The sequence below is a fragment of the Pinus tabuliformis genome, chromosome Q, assembly GCF_031772625.1.
Source record: "Pinus tabuliformis cultivar Carrire ecotype Pingquan chromosome Q, CPIR1, whole genome shotgun sequence".
In the NCBI taxonomy this organism is placed as follows: domain Eukaryota; kingdom Viridiplantae; phylum Streptophyta; class Pinopsida; order Pinales; family Pinaceae; genus Pinus; species Pinus tabuliformis.
Window position 1 is genome coordinate 721,086,922 of NC_142296.1, and position 19,056 is coordinate 721,105,977.

Consider the following 19,056-nt stretch of genomic DNA (forward strand, 5'->3'; position numbering starts at 1 on the left):
TTGCAAATGGCACATGTTGGGGGGGGGGGGGGGGGAGTTTTTTTCTACTTATAATGGAGTTTAGGTGGTTGTCCTGTGACAGCAGATTAATCCTTACAAAATTTATGCTTCAAGTTACTACAGTTTCGTGGTCTTCTTTAACATGTATCCCAGAAGGCATTCTCTCTTCTGTTCACAAAATATGTTGTAGATATTTGTGGGTAGGGAAAAAGGAAGGTAGGATTTTTTCATGGGTCAAATGGGATAAAATATCCCTGCCAAAGGAATAGGGAGGTTGGGGTTTAAAAAATATTCACCTCTTTGCAAAGGCTCTGGCAGAAAAGGTGGGATGGTGTATGATTTCTACAAGAAGCCTATGGATAGAATTTGTACATTGAAAATATATACACCATGCACTATTGTGGGCTGGATCTGATCCCCACAAAAAATAGACCAAGTGTCTCAGTGATTTGGAAGGTTGTAATTCACTCTATCTAGATGCTTGAAAAGGGACTAACCTGGAAAGTGGGAAATGGGGATTAGGTACGAATCAGTGTTGATCCATGGGTAGGCTATGGGGAGATTTTTGCTTGTTACTAGAACTAATTGATTACATATACACAATCGAGAGGCACACACTAGCTCAAATCATTGATCATGATAGATCGTCAATATGGGGCTAGGGGTGGTATGATGCTTACCATCTTCATCTTCCCCAAGAGTATATGGAACAATGGCGTCAATTCACAATATATTTAAACTCTTATCATGCCTACATAAGGGACAAAGAATACTTTTTGGTTTGGGAACATTCTTGTACTGGAGAATACACTCCAAAAACAAGTTATTATTTTCTCATTGATGACAAAAAACCAGAAAATATTTCATGGTGGTGGAACAAGTTATGGAAGATTGAATGCCCTAAAAAAGCATGTCTCTTCCAATGGTGCATTTAGAAAATAGAGTTCCAACATAAGATAACCTTAATATGAGAGGAATTATTGGTTTGATTTGGTGCCCATTATGCAAGAAATCAGACGAATTTGTTAGTCACCTTTTCTTTCATGTCCTTTTGCACAAGCAATATGGTCATAAATTAAAGCATCATTGGGTATTACAACCCTATGGCATGGAGTATCATATTCGGAGGATTAGACTCAGACTGATGGAAGAATGCTAATACAAAGAAGAATCATTGTTTTCCCCTTCTCATCTCCTAGGGAACATGGTTTGCACAGAACGATGAAATATTTCAAGACAAAACAAACATTCCTAATATGGTGGCTTCCTAGTCTATAGCCATTTTTTCTACACTTTCATATTTTAATCCTCCTCTGCGAACTCACAACATTATTGCAAAATCCATTGATAGTTATTTTCCTTGGGCATATTTCGATGGTGCCTCTCTTGCAAATGGCACATGTGGGGGGGGAGAGGGGCGGGGGAGTTTTTTTGTACTTATCACAAAAACATTTCTACAAGCTGAAGAGTGGGATGGAACAAGGCACAAATAATTTCTCTGAGCTTATGAGTTCAAAATTACTTTTGTTGTTTACTATTTAAAATGGTGTTCATAGAATACAGATTTTTGGGGACTCAAAGAATGTAATTAATTGGTTCAATGACACTTCTATATGTCACATGCACACACTCTACCCCATCATTGAGGAGATCAATATTTAAAAAAAATCTTTTCACTGCATTACCTGCTACCATATTTACAAGGAAAGAAACAATCTTTTCACTGCATTGACACCTTATCTAAGGAAGGTGTTGCTCAGAATATGGGAACATGGAAAATCACAGAGCACATAAATGGATAGGAGCACACTTTTTCCCATAGGCCCTTGATAGAGGGAATGCATATAGATATATGATACTACTACTTTTTTGTTTGGTTCTTCGTTGCTATTTAAATCTATGCTAAATGAATTGAACAGTATTTTGTTCTGTGGACAACACCTATGTATTATTTTGGTTTTTAATTTTCCTCTCATAGGATGATGTATAGTTATGAAACTTTTATGATGTATATATGTGGACTAAACAGTCCAAATTTTGGCAGGACAGCACCAGCTCTGGCTGGAGCTTTTTTAGTGCAAAGCATGCACGTACAAAATGTAATTTTCTACAAATAATGAAAATTATTTTTTTTCTTCGAATTATTTAAATAGAATTTAAAAGAAAAAGAATGTTTTGAGCCAATTAAACAGGAAATATCACAGGCTCCTTTAATGATCCTGGTAATGAATTTATTTTGTATACATTTGTTATTAAGCAATTTATTGTTGCAACCTTAACTCAAAATAATACATAGGGAAATGAATTTCCCATATCTTTTATGAGTTCTAGATTGAAGTGCGGAATTGAAGTATCCAAAGATTGAAAAGAAAGCCTTTGATGTCTTCAAGGAAATAAATCATTTCAAGTCATACTTATAAGACTCCCATAAAAAGTGATTGTACCTTATCCTACTATTAGATATTTATTATTCCAAAGAGAATTGGGAAAAAAAAAGAGTTAATTCGATGAAAAGTCTCAAAGAATATGACTAAGAGATAAAGCCTACTAAATTTGTCAAAGGACAAGTTCTATACAGGTTAGTAGCTAAGTTAGAGGGATCATAGATTGATGATGAAGAAGATGGTTGGAAAAGTGAAAGGGAAATGAATCTTAATAAAATTTATTTTATTCTCATTCTTATCACCCAAAAATTGATCACCTAACCATTTTCCACTAGGACGATGTAAATAAACCATGTAGTATGGGTTTTATACATTAAACCCCACTTTCACCTTAGGAAATAATTTAGAGAACCACTTCCTAAATTATTTATGTTTAATTAATTTACCGACTTGAAAATAACCCAGAGATTCCTTTAATTAATTTCATATTATTTTCATATTTACCCATTTTGTGAAAATAATTAAAAATGTTTTCACCCATCGTAGGAATAATTAAATAAATCATTAGTTATTTATTATTTCGTAATCATTTCACTTTTCTCCTATGAAATTATTACTAAATCATATTTAGTAATTATTTCTAACCCATTTTGACCATGTCACCTAGGAATAATTAAATAGGTTATTATTTATTTATTACTCCTTAATCATTTCACTTTTCCCCCATGAAATATTATTTAATAATTATTTTTAACTTATTTTGACCATATCTCATAGAAATAATTAATAAATCGTTTTCATTTATTAAGTATTTCAACCATTTTTCTTAATTAACTCAATTAATCATTATTATTTAAGTCAGATAACTAAATAAATATTATTGACCATTTCTTTAATCTTTTCCTCTCCCAAAAAAATAAAATGTTCATAACGGCTAGATCTTGATCTTCTTGATGAAATATTTTATTATTTAACTAGATCTACTTTAATCTATCATTTTATTATAAATGGAGAGGTTTTTCCCTCACCACTTACATGTGATCATTGTCATCATCGTTATTCTGATCTTGCAACATTCAAGCTATCCATCTTGAGTTCTACCATTTTCTCGCATTGTCCATTTGCAAACAAAGGAGAGAGAAGCATCCATTAGCAGCATAGGGACATAAAAGAACCCCCCCACGGAGCAGGCCTTTACAAACCCACATCTGTAAACAATTCTCCAAATGTGTTATTTTTTTAATAAAATATTTTTTTGTCTTTTTATTGGGTTCTATTTCAGTGTTATTTAGCATTTATTTTCACATTCTGTGAGCTTTTTACAGGTTTTCCACTAACATTTTCTACAAATATGAAGATAGTTGTTGAGTATTGTAGGGTTTTTTTAGTTTATTTTACACTTTTTTTGGTTGTTAGGTTGTTTTGTCATTAATATTAAAAAGTAGATTTTTTGCACATCTACTCAGAAAATTACTACTAACACCCATGACTACTAATTCATGGTATATTGAGTTAAAATTTTATCTTAGCCATGGGTTTGCTCCTTAACACCTTGATTCAAAGCAAGATAGCTTTAAGATTAAAATATTCTCAATATCAACTCGTAGATGGAATTTTGTTTTGAAAGAGTTATGATGGTGTACTTAGATGCTTAGAGAAAAATGATGCAAAGAAGGTGTTGACCAAATTACATGATGGACTAGTAAGTGGACATTTTGGTAAAGACATTGTTGCTAACAAAATCCTATGTGGTGTTTAATGCTATCATACATTATTAAAATACTCCCATGCCTATACCAGAAGGTGTAAAATTTGTCAAACTTCTTCCATCAAAGAGAAGAAAGCTACATTTCCATTCCAACATGTGGTCATACAAAATCCATTTCATGAGTAGGGATTAGACATAGTAGGAGATATTACTCATAATTCTTCAAACCAAAATAAGTATCTCATCACTGTAATTAATCACTTTATGAGATGGAAAAGGGAATCACAATTAAAATCTGTAAACGACAATTAAATGATTTTGATCCTTGAGCAACACATTATTAATTTGTTTGGTTTGCCCAAACTCTTGTTTTTGACAACACAGGTTATTTTACTTCTTTGAAATTGACCAAATATGCAACCAATGAAGGCATTAAAAATAAGCATTATGCAAATTACTATCCACGGGGAAATGGATTAATAGAATCTACTAATAATAATTTGATCATAATCATTCAAAAATTATATTAAGGAAAAACTAGCATAACTAACCTAAAGCACAGCTAAATGCTTTATGAGAAGACTAAGTTACCAAAAAAAATAGCATTATGATCCATATTTATGGAAAGGAAGTCGTTATGTCATCCAATGTGTTTTTACCATCATTACAACACGCTCAGTCCATAATGGAAGAACCATGCCTAGTTATGAAATATAGAATTGCACCTCTTATGAAATTAGAAGAAGAAAGGGAAAAAGGACGAGTGTAAATTCAACTTACATCAACAAATTATTAAAAAATCTTCAACAAAGCATTAGTAAATAACAAATATTTCAATTTTAGTGACCTGGTGTTTAATGGGACAAAGCCCAAGAGGCCAAAGGGAAACATACAAAATTCCAACGCCTCTAGATTGGTCCATTTTAGATTTTTCAAGAAGTTGGTCCTTCAACATATATTCTTAAATCATTGGAGGGAGATTTAAAATCTCCCTATGAATGGCCAAACTGTGAATAAATTCTATACTTAGGGTCCTTTATTTTTGCAATTTACTTTTTTGGTACATGTTGTAATAATTTTCTTCTTTATATAAAGATTTTAGAATTTTGTCCCAAAAAAATTGGTTGTATCGTTATTGAGCTATGCCTTTTTCTTCTTACAAATTTACTTAGAATAAATATTGCTATAAAAACGAAACAGTTTTGGTAGCTAGTTGGAAACAACTTTCTATCCATGAATTTCAAGGAATCCTTATGTATAGGAACATCATTGTAGTTCGGTCTTTTAAAGAAAATTGTTATGGAAATTTTCTATATTTTAGTTATACATGTTTTTATAAAATTTAATTTCTAGAAAAAAATCATTAGTACCCATAAGCTAAATTATTTTAAATAATAATTTAGAAAGTTAGGAGTGGAAACTAGTTTCAAATTCTGAGCTTTATTCCATATATGTTTTTTGAACAAAAATACCCCTATACTATACCACTTCTCTTCACCCATACTTTTATTTATAAATCAAAAGGGTGATGCTCAATTTTAACTAAAAGAGAAGTTGAAAGAAATGATAACCATGTGGGAAGTACAAGTAAACCTGCTAGAGCTATGGACACCTCCTGGAAGTAGGGCTTGCCTTGTATAGTATTAAGGCACCTTATTTAGGGCTATGGATGCTCGTGGTGTTGGGATTTTTGTGTTGGCATTGATGTCAACAAGGTCATGGTCATGGTCATACCTGTCATATGAATTTGTGATGGATGGTTGACTTGGTGGTCCTATTGGTTGGCATGATGTATTGATAGTGAGATGGTTGTGTTGGCATTGATGTCAACTCTTCAAGTAACGAACTTATGTCAACCTCGTGATGATGTAGTTTCATGGACCATGGTGTGTGTTGGTATGTGTTGGCATGTGATGGCATTGATGGAGCTTGACTGTAATGGAGAGTTGACATGTGCATTTATAGACATGTTATGATGGTTTTTGATGCTACTACAGTTTGATGAGGCTACTACATGTGTTGAGTAGATCTACATGTGATACAGATGGTTCATGGTACACTAGTTGATTTTTCAATTAGGTCTTCATTAGGTATTCATGTCTATGCCTATGAGGAGACTTGTTTTAGTGATGTGATGGCTTGATGATGGTGCTACATAGGTTTGCAGGTCTATTCAGATGAGATGCAACTTGTTAATAGGCATGATGGAGAGTGAAGGACTTGTTGGAATACTTGCTAATATTATTTTTTGGCCCTTCTAGGTCAAATTGGCAGTGACATTTGGGAGGAATGTTTGATCTACTTGCATATGTGGTAGAGGACATGTCAGAGCTCTAGAGGCTAGTATATGGGGGAAGGTAATCCAATAGGTAGGATAGGTTTTGGACTAAGTAACTGATGTTTTTACTGATCCTAAGGCACTGTTGAATGCACAAAGGCATATGGGAGTGGTTAGAATGCTCTAGTCGCATGGATGTTAGAACATGGGACCGGTTATAGCCCCAGTAAATTTCATACAGTGTCAAGCATGTGACTGAGGGTTTCAAGACATTTCCTTTGCATTCCTCGTGTTGTTCAAAAGGAAATTAGTTTGGAAAGTCTGAGAGGCTTCTAGAATTGGTTGAAAAATTCAAGAATGGTTTGAAAAGGTCCTCTCATGATGTGAATGCATTCAGTGCATTAGTAGTGACCTTACTGGATTGATTTGGTCCAATTTGTGCACCTTTGATCCTAGCGCCAAGCTCAATTTCTCCCTGCGGGTTTTATCTACTTGATCTTGGAGCTGGTTTATGGTTGATTGAGTTAGATGTTGATTGTATGTGTAGAGAGAAGTTTGAATAGTGATATTATGCTTCATACCTATTGGAGAGTCTAGATGCTTCAGTCCATGAGTGTTAATGGCTAAATAATGAGCAGATCTGAAGCATGTTGTAGAATATATCAGAATTGGAGATGTGGGTGATTGATTGGAGAGTTTGGTATGTTGTTGGAGTATATGTAGGTTATCTTATCACACTTATTTTGTAGGATTTGTTGATGCATATAGAAAATAGCCATGTGTCTTATGATATTATTTGTATTATGCAGCATCTTATTTTTGTGAGGATCTGATTGTATTCAATTTTTATGTGGCCACAGTATTTTATATTTTGGAGAGCACACTTCTTGTGGTGTTTGTTAGTGTGAAAATTCATGGAAGGTGTACCAAAACTACTTCACTTAAGTCACTAGGTAACAAGTGACCCTAACAACAAGTTGATAGTTGTTGTCATCTTAGATATGAAACACAAATAGAAAACCTGTAGTAAAAGAAGATATAACCCAAAACAGAAAGTAGTGATATAAAGAATCTGGTATAATAAGCCAATTGGAAATAATTTTTGAATGAACAAATATTTTATTGGTAACACCTGGTGAAGGAGATCCATAGATTGGTTTGTAAGTCCCCCTTCATGGGATGGGTCCTTTGATATCCTTGATGCTTCAGAAAATTGATCTTCTCTCTCAATGTGAAAAACCCAAACAAAAGTGAAGAACTCAAAATGGAGCTCAAGAAAAATGACGATAATGTTGACGATGATTATGATCATGGTGAATAATGAATGAAAAACCCTCATTTAAATAGAAAATTATGGAGTTAATCTCTAAAATGGAAAATAATAAAATATTATTAACCAAATTCAGATCTAACTACTTGGAATACTTTATTATATATATTGGAGAGGGAAAAGGAATTTAAAATGGTTAAATACCCTAATTTAGAAATATTTATTAGTTATTTCGCGAGAAACAAGAAAGGTGTGAAATCAAAATAATTATTAAATAGTGATTTAATAATTATTCTAATAACATAAATAATGAAATTCAAATAAATAACGATTTATTTAAACATTCCTAAGGGGTTTAGTCAAATGTGACAATGAAAAATTATTAAATAATGATTTAATAATCATTCCTAGAGAAAATTAAATAAATAATGATTTATCTAATTATTCTCATGGGGTTTTATTAATTAAATCAGAAAATAATTTAATAAAAGTGGTTTACTAAATTATTTACCACAGTGAAAGTGATTTTACTATGGTAAAATTAAATCTACATTGTGTATTTTGATCCACCTAGTTAGAAATGGCTAGATGATCATTTTTTGGTGATAACAGTGTTCATCTTTTTTTTTATGATGAGATCTTGCTACTGAGAGCATACATGAAGAGATGATTTCTTGTTGAGCATAATGTCTTGGGATCTAGTTTGAAAATACATGAAAGGAGGTCCGCATAGTCATAGAGGAGCAGTGACTTCATGAGAGAGGAGCAGTGATAGCGAAGCTTCAGCAAAGGAACAAGTTTCTCATCTAATGGTGGTTGGATAGTTTAGCAGAAACTAGGTGAGGCTCATTTCTCGTGGTGGTGACCATCATATCAGAGTCTATAGAGTCGATTTTTATTTCAGGAGTAACTAGGCGAGGACCATTGATCATGGTGGATTTTAGTGGATGGTAGTTTGTAGATCCATAGAGAAAACAGTCCTCCAGCTGATCAGTAGTGTCGAGTCTCCTAGCCAATCGGAGTTGGAATCTTGTATATGATATCAAGTATCCATGTTGATGGGAGTCATCAAGCTATGTAAAATACCAATTTCTTGACTAACAGAAATTCAAAGCAGAGAAGCAACAACAAGGGTGGTTTTTCTCTTGGAAGGGTTTCCACCAGAAATATTGTGTCTCTTGTGTGGATGTGCTTGTGATGTGTTGATTATTGTTTATGTTGCTCACATGGTTTATTATTTAGTTGATTATATGTTATATGCATGGATAATATAATGATTTGTTGGTGCATGTATGTGTGATTCAATAAGTGAAGTAATAAAAGAAAAAATCGTATATAGATCACACCACTGGTTCATCCCCCCCGCCCCCAGTAGTGTTCAAAGGTTTCCAACAATTGGTATCAGAGTGAGGCATAAGGAGGCCAAGCTCAAGGAAGAGATATTCATCCTAAAGGTTAAAATGGTTGAATTTGAAAGAGTTGAGGAAGGAATGAGGAAACAATATCAAGTGAAGGTAGAAGAATGTGAGGAATTATAAGTTGAAATTATTTCCTTGAGAAAGAAATGAAAATTGAGAAGAGAATTGGTGTCTTCTATAATTCTTACGATCCAAAGATCACCATTGGATAAATTTGGTCTTGGATTTCAAAAGGGTGAATCTAGTTTGCATGCAGGAAAAAACAAGAAAGAAGAATTGTTACACAAAATTTTTCCATTGTCCCTGTACTCATCGTTCCTTGATCCTGGAGGACCTCTACAGTGAACCTTGCATGCTTTACCTTCATGAATAAACTCCCATTATGTCCCTCTTCATGAGCAGATCATTTCCCTTTTGCACCATTTCCCCTGAAACTTCTGTTTTGCCCAATTTACAAGACCGACGCTAATGACCATTGTCTCCCCCACGCCGATGTGCAGAGATTAGCATTATTCCCCGTGCCGATCGGTGCGACCGAGTTGTGTTCCAGTCACGTTGATCCAATTATGGAATTTTTTTTAAATTAGAGCTGAAGCTTCCAGCTCTAGAAGCTCTGTAACATAAGTCTGGTAAATGGTTTGGTCGGACGGGGTCAAGGATGATAGTTTGGGCTCCTTTCCCCTATAATGATGGAACTACCTCAAGGGATAAGTCCTTCTCCCATGAGAAGAGGATCCATATCCCATCCATATTTCCTATATAAACCTCCCTTCTTCCAAGCACAAGCTAGTTAGAGTGTTGGCTGAGTGTGAGTATACTATTTTGATTAGACAAGCAAGCTATTACTAGTTGTAGACATCTAGTTGTGTGAGGGAGAAATGTGTTTGGTTTGGAGTGAAGTATAAAGGGAAGAGCCTTTAAACTATTGATTTTTGAAGTCATCATGGAATGCTAGTAGAAGTGTGTGGGAACCTGGTCTTGTCAGAGGAAGACTGCGACATCAAGACGAATGGTTGTAATCTCTCTTTGGTATTAATATATGCAACTATCGATTGATTTCCTACATGTTTTGTAATGTTACATATTCATGTCTTGATTCTTCTTGACTCATTAAGTAGGTTGAATTGCAACTTGTCTATTATTATGTTTGTGTAATTTTGTCGTTTACTTGTTTCAGGAGCTTGAAGAAAGAAGCAAGAGATTGCTAGAGTGAGCAAGCGAGGACATCATCAAGCAGGACAAGCGACCAAGAGGTAGGCCCTTTTGATTGATTCTAACCTAAGTAAATCTTCCATAGAATGTATCTGTTGTGGCTAGACCCATTATCGGGCTAGAGGAATTCGTTCATTTCCACATTTATAATTTTACTTCACCACAAATTGGCGACTTCGCTGGGGAGATCCCATCTTTTGTTTGTTTTGTATTTCATGATTTCGTGAGAACTTTGTTAGTTTCATGTTTTCCCTTTGGCTCTATTTCTTTTCTCCTGCTTACTGGCCTAAGTCTAAAATTCATAGTAGCAGATCTGGTCCTTGTTTTGAAAAAAAAAAAAAATCCTTAGTTCCCTCGGACAGCATGTTTAATCGGCTAACATTCGCGCCGACCAGCACAAATTGTGGAGGAACAGTTGCGTCAACCGGCCTCTTGTGCTTGTTATCAGTTAGGTAGTCGTGTCGATCTCTGTAAGTGAAGATTAGGGCTAGACCCCAATCTTGGCCAGTGTGTTTTGCTCTTGTGTTTTTGACCCCGTGAGCCATTTTGACTTTTTCTCCCTGACTAGAAAGCTTCATTTAGCTTGCTTTGAGTGCTTGCTTGGTTTAGCCCACCCTCTAATGTGTTAATTCTAGCCCTTTGTGAAGTTATTTTTTATTTTTTCTTTGAATCCCTCGATCAGCACTATTTTTTGCCAAAAAGTCACGTCAATCAGTGCTACTTTTGGCCCAAAAGTCGCTTCGGTCTCAAGGGTAAGAAAAAATCAGAATTTCTCCCATTCCAATGCCAATGTGTCTTAACCCTCAGACTCTCTTCTTCCTTCCAGAAGTGACTAGGATGCTTTGTTTTCAATTGAATGAGTGAAAGAGTCTCGTTTGTTCTCTCATTTCGAGTGTCTCTTTCCTCTTTCCAAGCATAGATTACATTTCTTGGTTTGTCAATTGAAGCATTTATGTGTTTGGTTTGTTCGATTCAGGGAAGAAGTTGCTTTTAGTTTCATTTATAATGCTTTGGATTTGATTCATGCTTGTTTGTTCGGAATTGTGAAAATTTACATTTAAAGTGCTTTATGTGAAAGATTCATTTTTCATTTTATGAAACGGAGAACATGATTCTAGTTTACTTAAGCGAAAATATTACATTAGTAGCGTTATTGAGAAGCTAGATTTGCATCGTCATAAGAATTCGAAATGAAATGAAAATTCTTATATTTTTATAGGAAGATTAAGTGCATGTAGGAGATTTATTAGTGAAAGATTTCATTTTTCAATTGTTGCATTAATTTTGTGTTCTCTATCTTTCAATTAGTGATAACTTTCATCGAAGACCAAGATATATTTTCTCATATAGCTGCATGTAGCAGCTTTTGTCGGATGGCAGTGGTAGGGCCTTGTAATTGAAACCTAAGTCAAGATCAACCATTAAAATTTATTGAATTAATCTAAGGAAGCATTGAAACTTAACGCTCACATTTAGTGGTCTAGGCTAGAGACATATTTCAGCGTCTTTAAACCTAGTAGTTGTCTTTCACTTCGACACTAGACAACGCTAGTACGGATTTGTGCTCGACGTACCGTCGAGTATATAATGGAAGACCCCACTAGGCTACAATCCTTTATCCATAGGAAGCCGAGTCTACCGTGTTGTAAACGTGATACACCAAACACAGCATTCGGGGAGATTTCCTGCCCGTACTTCTTGGTTCGCTGGGACTTATTCTGCAGTTCACGGTTACCTGGTAATCCTTTTGCCTAGAATACCCTGAGTAGTCATTTTTTATCTTTCCTGACTCTTTAAATTTGAAAATATCATCGAGAATTTTTACTTTCGAGCTCGTTAGTTCTGAAAGCTACTAGAGTCACCTTTCGTCCTTTTCTCAACTCTTAAAATATGAAAAGGAAAAGTTTTGTTTCAGTGTCTTAAAATTAACTACCCATGAAATATTCCTTGTTAAATTTATCTTCCTTAGTGATTCTTTAAAGTCGATTCCAGTGGCAACATTCCTAGAGTCTACTAGTCAAGGGTTCCCCTCGGATGGGAATCCTAGTCCTTTTCCTTCTTTTGGAAATATTGGTGCTCCTTATATGGCAACATTGTCCCTCCCTGGGTTAGCCATTGGTTTTCCTATCTAGTTATTTTTGACCTCGATGGTCCTGAGTGCCCTGACTACTATCCAAACATATCTTTCATTTGAATCACGTCTCGATGATTCTAAGGTTGACCCCTCGCCTTCTTCCCCCATTTCTTCACCCTCCTCTTCCACTTCGCTTGGTGAAAGTTTCAAATCTAGTAACTAGGAGGCTAGGAAGAAGAAGAAGGAGAAGTCAGATAAGCGAGAGGCCAACCGTGCAGCTATTACTCCAAATGCAACTCCCACAGACAAACCTTCTGATCGTCCACGGAAGGTCAAATTCCCTTGCAGGTTTTGTAAGGGTGACCATCTCCTTTGAGACTATCCTGGCATTCCCAGAGTCTTAGAGGTATGGTCTCAAAATCTAGGTCGACCTATGGAGGTCATGTCAATGCTACGCTCTTGGCTAATGATGGTAAGAAGAAGGGAAAGATTAAATTCCCTTGTATATTATGCGAAGGAGAGCATCTTCTTCACCTTTTTCCTCTTATGGATAAAGCTTCCAAAGTTTTGGAAAACCTTGTAGCTCCTCCACCCCAACTTCCTGTTGGTTATCAGAGGTTTTCTTCTAACCCTCTCCTAGTTGGTAAAGATATTGACTTGGATTCATCTCTTGCCCATCCTACTCTTCCTGAGCATGACTCTCTTCTGTCCGTTCTTGACCAACCATTGGTTGAAAAGAGTGTCGACTTGGTTTCACCACCAGTTGCTCACTCTATTCCGGAAGAGAGTGGTGATCATATTGTTCATGTTCTTCTCGTCTCCTCAAATTCTCATGAATCGAAGATTGACCCTCCCATCCCAGTTGTTCAGGAGATTCCTTCTCCTATTCCTGCAGGGCATGGAGGCAATCATATGGTACCCCCACCAAGTAGTTTTGTCGTCTCTTTCGATCGGGGTCCATTGACTGCTTTCCACCTCCCATCTTATGTGCCTTTCTAGATCACAGTACAAGCCTATAATATGATAGTACCTGGCACTATATTAGATGAAGGTGTGTAGAGAAGGAAGATGTCTTCTACTACTTTTGCAATCTTTGGGTTCCCCACAGCTTGTGCCTGTCACCTAGAATCTGTTGGCTTTCAACGGAGGAACCAGTCAACCTTTAGGGATCCTTCCGAAGTTCCCTATTACTTTGGGAGGAAACATCGTCTATATATATGTGATGGTAGTCCAAGGAACCTTAGATTTCAATCTTCTCCTTGGATGCGACTATTTTTATGTAATGGGAGCTCTTGTTTCTTCACTTTTCCGTGTGGTTTGTTTTCCGCACAAAGGGAGAATAGTGACCATTGATCAATTTTCGTTCATTGGTCACTAGGCTCCTCCTTTTCAACCATCATCCCCTATTGGCTCTTGTTTGCAAGCAATACGTTCCCTACCACAGGTCAATTATGTGGCTACCTATTCCATCTCCGCGTCTGTTGATGATCACACAAATGGTATACTACATTATGTACTGAGGGCATTGGAACCCGATCTGTATTTGATACCAAATGACATGTATTCCTCCCAGAGCATGGTTCTTCCATCTAGTGAATACCTATTGGGAGTCATGTTATTTTATGGTTCATGAACATATACATGAGGAGAGTTCCTGGCCTTGTGTCAACATCATTAAAAAATGAAACAAAGGTAATGAGGATAGTTCCTAGTCTTGTGTCAACCTCGTTAAAAAATGAAACAAGGAGTCATGAGGATGGTTCCTTGTCTTGTGACAACCTCATTAAAAAATGAAACAAGGTGTTTGAGCAGAGTTCCTTGTCTTGTGTCAAGCTCGTTAAAAAATGAAACAAGGGGTCGGACCATGGTTCCTGGTCTTCTGTCAATCTCCTTAAAAAATGAAACAAGGAGTTATGAGGATAGTTCTTTTACTATGTTAACCTCATTAAAAAATGAAGCACCTCCCATTTCCAAATCGAGTCTTTGATTAAGATCTCATAAAATCTCAGTAAAGTCTTTCCTGGATCTTGAAAGTGAACCTTCATTCCATCCACCTAGTTGATTGAAATGAAGCTTGGGGGGCATGTACCTTGATTGCGTCATTATGTTGGGGGCATGAAAACTTATAGAAATCATATTTTTTCATTTCAATCTTTTGTAAACATGAAATCGAATCCAAGCAGAGTTCTCCATGGTTCAAGTTTGTGTAAAAATGAACCCATGCCCAATTTACATCTCGTGATTGTCATTTTTATCAGTTGATTTATGCTAGATGAGCCTTGGTTGTTTCATTCCATTACTACCATCTCTTTGTCCGATCATATGCTTTCACTTGGTTGTTATTCCTTTCCTGAGGGACTGCAGCGATGAGTGGTTTTATTAGCCAGCCTCTTGACCATTACATGTTTTGAGCAGTTCCTTCATTGCTGGAACCAGTTGCTACCCTTTGTACCACTCGTTACTCTAGGACATGAGTCACGTTTCAGCTCTTTCCTTGACTCGTTAAACTCATATGAAAAGATTGCCGATTATTTTTTCCCTTTTTGACTTGTTAAAGAGAATAAAAATGGGGGATCCGCTTTCAGCTCTTTTCCGACCCTTTAAAAGTGAAAATATGGTCGATCCCTTATCGTTTCGAACTCCTTAATGGATGTGAAACATCGTGTGCCTAGTATAATTTTACCCCTTTTTCGAGCTGGGAGGCACTATTTACGAAAAAGGTACTCCTTGACTGAAATGGTCAAGCGGTTCTCTCAAGTATTGTTTTCTACCTTTTTGGGCTTGAGAGACAAAAATGTATGAAAAGGGACCATGAGGAGTTTTCTTTTGTTTGTCTTTTTCAAACTCTCTAAACATGAAAAAGATATCGAGTTACACCTTTGTCAAACTCGTTAAACTATTAAACAACATCGGATTCATCACCATGATGAACACGAGCTTCTTTTTCCTAGGGCTCGCTAAACTTACTAGGTAGGATTCGTCCGAAGGATGAACTTACAATGTAAGCATATGATATACCCTTCAAGCTTGTGATTAAAAAATAATTGGGGTACTCGCCAGAAATGGTGGGGTAAAATTTGGAAATCTATCAGTTGTGCCAGGAGCTTACTCTTGAACATGACACTCTTTGCTTCGTGTCGGGTTGGGACATCCTCCTCTGCATCGTTGACCTTCCTGGGTTAGGGCTGTTCAGTTTGCCTTCCATTTGATCTTTGTTATGTCATCATGACCATTGATCCCATGGATCCAAAAGATACCAAACTTCCAGTTGTGTCGCCGATATGTTCAAGAGTTGTCCTTCTGCAGTTACACTTACCTCTAATTCTCTGTATCATCTAAAAAACATTTTGCATCCTCTCATCTCACATCAATGATGTGGGATTCATTATGGCCCTCCTTCAACATGGTCGCTTTCCATTGACATCGACTCATTATCCGAGAAGTTGGCCAAGAGACTCCCTTCCAATACCTTAGAGCTTGCATGCCCTAATGGCAAGTTCTTCGCACTCGATGACAAGTTCACATCATTGGCTTTCGATCGAGTGATTTCATGGGTGTTCAACTTCAGTTCCTGTATTCACATTCCATGAATTGTGTTGATAGTACCTTAAGGACCATTGTCATTATTGGTGGTTTCTCTCACACTTGTTAATAGTTTTCATCATCGACTAGTAATAAAGTGATTTTCTAGCATGTTCAACGTCAACACATCTATTCACATGCTAGGATCTGTACTTTGATCGGGTCATGTTGGAGTGCAAGACCCTGGACTCGGATCACAAAAGTCCAGGTTGCAAAGCGATGTGACATGGTTATGATGATATGCATGTCTCTATTAGATGGATGGCTACGACTAGACCATGAGTTATCATATGTAATCCTTCTCATTATTGGATGGTTGCAACCATACCTTGGTTTCGTTATGATCCTCTTTGACGGATGGCTCTGCCCATACCTAGATCCATTTACATGATCATTCTCTGGATGGCTGCATCCATGCCATGATTCATGTATCATTTGACAAAGATCTCAGTTTATGTATATGTATTTCTACTTTCTTGCAGGTTTTCCAATGGCAGACTAGTTCCCTGCATTAATTTATAAAGCATTTCATCCCTCAACTCTGGATTGGCCTGCACGCTTTAGGGGGCATCTCTTACACAGCATTTTTCCATTGTCCCTATACTCCTTGTTCCTTGATCCTAGAGGACCTCTACAGTGAACCCCGCATGCTTTTCCTTCATGAAGAAACTCCCATTATGTCCCTCTTCATGAGCAGATCATTTCCCTTTTGCACCATTTCCCCTGAAACTTCTGTGTTGCCCAATTTACAAGACCAGCGCTAATGACCCTTATCTCCCCCATGCCGATGTGCAGAGATTAGCACTATTCCCCACACTAATCGGTGTGACTAAGCTGTGTTCCAGTCGTGCCGGTCCTGTTATGGAAAAATTTTCAAATTAGAGCCGAAGCTTCCAGCTCTAGAAGCTCCGTAACGGAAGTCGGGTAAATGGTTTGGCCGGATGGAGTCAAGTATGACAGTTTGGGCTCCTTTCCCCTATAATGATAGAACTACCTCAAGGGATAAGTCCTTCTCCCATGAGAAGAGGATCCATATCCCATCCATATTTCCTATATAAACCTCCCTTCTTCCCAATCACAAGCTAGTTAGAGTGTTGGCTGAGTGTGAGTATACTATTTTGATTAGACAAGCAATCTATTACTAGTTGTAGCCATCTAGTTGTGTGAGGGAGAAGTTTGTTTGGTTTGGAGTGAAGTCTAAAGGGAAGAGCCTTTAAACTATTGTTGTTTGAAGCCATCATGGAATGCTAGTAGAAGTGTGTGGGAACCTGGTCTTGTCAGAGGAAGACAGCAACGTCAAGACGAATGGTTGTAATCTCCTTTTGATATTAATATATCCAACTATCGATTGATTTCCTACATGTTTTGTAATATTACATATTCATGTCTTGATGCTTCTTCACTCATTAAGTAGGTTGAATTGAAATTTGTCTATTATTAAGTTTGTGTGTTGTTGTTGTTTACTTGTTTTAGGAGCTTGAAGAAAGAAGCGAGAGATTGTTGAACTGAGCAAGTGAGGACAGCATCAAGCAAGATAATCGACCAAGAGGTAGGCCCTCTTGATTGATTCTAACCTAGGGAAATCTTCCATAGAATGTATTTGTTGTGGCTAGACCCATTATTGGGCTAGAGGAATTCGTTCATGTCCGCACTTATAATTTTACTTCACCACAAGAACCCAATAAACATGTTGCAAACAATACCATCAAAAAAAGTGAGATCCAAGGAAAAAAGAAGCAGATCGAGCAGCCGAATAGAAAACAAAAGAACTAGCAGCAAAAAAAAAAAAAAAAAACTAGAACCAGCAGCATATCAAGCAGCACAACCAATAGTAGAGAATAAAATCTTAAGGAGCTCTAACATTCAGAAGAGCTTCTTCTCCTAGATATAATCGTGACATATCTGTAAGATTTCAAAGGAATAAAAGTCATTTTGTTCCTTTTGTGCATAATGTATAATGTTACAACTATCACAATTTTGGGCATATTGTAGAAAATTGTTGGAGTAGATAGTATAGACCATATGAGCAAAGATTCCAGCAATTCCAATAGCAAAGGAGAATGACTAACAGGTATAACTATTCTTTTTATGGTTATTGTAACTCATGTCACATGTTTGGCCATAAGGAAATAGATTGCAGGTCTAACCATTGGAGGAGAGACATATTTCATGCATGGTTTAGATATGGCATGAGCAGTAGGAGATTTGATCCTCTTACCTCATATCTTGGCCATGAGGAATGTTATATTTTCCATAGATTTTTCCATATGGAAAGATATTGTTTCCTGCCCCGTTACTCAAGTCAAAACCATCAAAAGCAGTAAAAACATAGAGGATCATGCACAATTCCAGTGAAGCAAGTCAAGGAAGAGAAGAAGAAGCCCTAAACCATGTCGAGAAAGAAGGAGTAGCAGCTCTTCAACTAGTGAATAGCATTCCCTCCTACAGTACATGGTTATATCATGCATGCTTATGGAGAACTACAAATCATGAGAGGTGCATAACCTCATGAGGAGTGTATAATGGATTTTATGGTAGCATAGGATGAGTTTTTTCAGCCTCGTGCACATTCAGGTCCATAAGATCAGTCTACCCTTTGCAAGTATATTAAGCTCAAGGGGAGCTATGCATGGTATGGATTTACATGTGACAGTTAGAATTTTCTTCAATTCTTTTCACTCAGTCATTTGTGGCAGATTTATATGTGTTTTTAAGAGTGAAAAGGAATACATTTTTCATCCATGTATATGTTTTTCATTTCCACTAATAGCTGGTTGAAAATATGAACATCTATGCGTAGATTGTGGTAATGACTCCAGGATGTTTTGAGATGACTTGTGACATGGACCAACCATGTATTATTTGTTGTATGATGATTACTACATCCATGTACTTGTTATTGTTTCATCATTTCACATTGGTATTGTGTCCAGTCATGTTGACGATAGGTATTTTTTTGGAGGATTCATATTGAGTCTATTTTGCAGCCACATGTATGGGATAATGATGATATAATAGTCACGATGTATCATGTTTTTGAGTCATGAGTGCATAGGAGATGATTATAGCAGCCATGTATTTCATTGACATATTCATGTAAAATGCTATTTGAACCATGTATTTATGTTGT